General features: G+C 45.4%; 1 non-coding gene across 1 annotated transcript; it reads left to right on the top strand.

Annotated features, from left to right (window-relative positions):
• Positions 1-1,272: 1,272 nt before the first annotated feature.
• Positions 1,273-1,345, top strand: Trnat-agu (transfer RNA threonine (anticodon AGU)). Its single transcript has one exon. It is a non-coding gene; the product is annotated as a tRNA-Thr (tRNA).
• The last annotated feature ends 324 nt before the right edge of the window (positions 1,346-1,669 follow it).

Genomic DNA, 1,669 nt, shown 5'->3' with positions numbered 1-1,669 from the left:
TTATCGCTTCTTCCCATTATCTTCACACTAGGACGCCACGGAGCAACTGAACACAGAGGTTTCACTTTGTGGCTCCATAGTGCAAGGTGCTCTCACAGTGTGCCATTTGCGCATCTCGATTATGTCTTGGCTCGATGTGGCAACGTATTACTAGTGACGCTCTGCCTTCTGCAACATAGCACTTCTTGTGCAGCCCAGATACCGGTTGTTACATACGGTAAGCCGGACCTGATGGTTCAAATGGCTCTGAACACTATGGGACAACATCTGAGGTCATCAGTCCTCTAGACTTAGAACTACTTAAACGTAACTAACCTAAGGACATCACACACATCCATGCCCGAGGCATGATTCGGACCTGCGACCGTAGCGGTGGCGCGGTTCCAGACTGAAGTGCCTAGAACCGCTCGTCCACAGCGGCCGGCTGAGCCGGACCTGATTCCATGTCATCCGTGCCATGTAATAATTTTAAAAATTTATATGTGCATCTAGGAATTGAATTTGCTGTGCAGCAATACTTTGACACATATAAACAAGCAAATAGCATTAAAATCGTTTGCTTTACATTTTTTTCTGGATACTTTTCTCATCAATCGCAATTCATCGTAGACGGCCAGTTAATGATTAATACCTTAAAAGAATGAAAATGTTATTAGAAATATACTGACGGAAAAATCACTACATATAAGTTGAAGAGTAGCTGTGAGCAGCAGCAAGAAATCACGTGGAATCAGCGGCGATGAGTGAAAATGTGACCGGACCCGGATTCTAACCTGGAATCTCCTGCTTACTACGTAGACTGAGCATTACTCACAGCCGACCCACATTCCCACCGAGCGCCACCTATCCACAGTCCCTGCCCATTGACTCCAAGTTCGCTACTCAGACATTCCCACAGCACATCGATCGGACGTATTTGTGCATCCACACTTAAGAAGGTTGATCCATTGCCCAGCTACGCATATCAAATTATACGAATGCATGGTGTCTGTTCTATCGAACATGTCCGAAAGAACAAACATGACGCATTCGTATAATTTGTTATGCCCTAGTTGGGCCACATGTTCATATAATTTGATATGGCTAGCTGAGCAATGGATCCACCACCTTCAGTGCGGATGTACGAATACGTCTGATCGATGTCCTGTGGGACTCTCTCAGTAGCGAACACGGAGTCAATGGACAGGGACTGCAGACAGCTGGCGCTCGGTGGGAGCACGCTTCGGTCGTGAGGCGTGCCGAGATGGTCCGCACAGTTGCGGTAACGCTGTGTCCTGGATGGCGCAGTGGTTAACGCACTTGCCTAGTAAGCAGGAGGTCCTGGGTTCGAATACCGGTCTGGCATACATTTACACTCGTCTCTGCTGATTCGCGTAATGTACCACTACAGCTCACAGCACTGATCTCCTTCAATTTATATACCTGTTTAATATTTCACTGCGCGTTCATACAAAAATCACAACACCAAAACATAATTAATGTAAAGTAATGAAATTTGGGAAATACATTTGCCTAGGTAACATATTTAAGTGATTAACATTGCAAGTTGACAGGTTAATGTTCACTACTGGCCATTAAAATTGTTACACCACGAAGGTGACGTGCTACAGACGCGAAATTTAACCGACAGGAAGAAGATGCTGTGATATGCGAATGAATAGCTTTTCAG

Source organism: Schistocerca cancellata, chromosome 12 (assembly GCF_023864275.1).
Source record: "Schistocerca cancellata isolate TAMUIC-IGC-003103 chromosome 12, iqSchCanc2.1, whole genome shotgun sequence".
Classification (NCBI taxonomy): Eukaryota; Metazoa; Arthropoda; class Insecta; order Orthoptera; family Acrididae; genus Schistocerca; species Schistocerca cancellata.
Note: the sequence above shows the minus strand (reverse complement) of the source record. Positions and strands in the feature narration are given on the sequence as shown.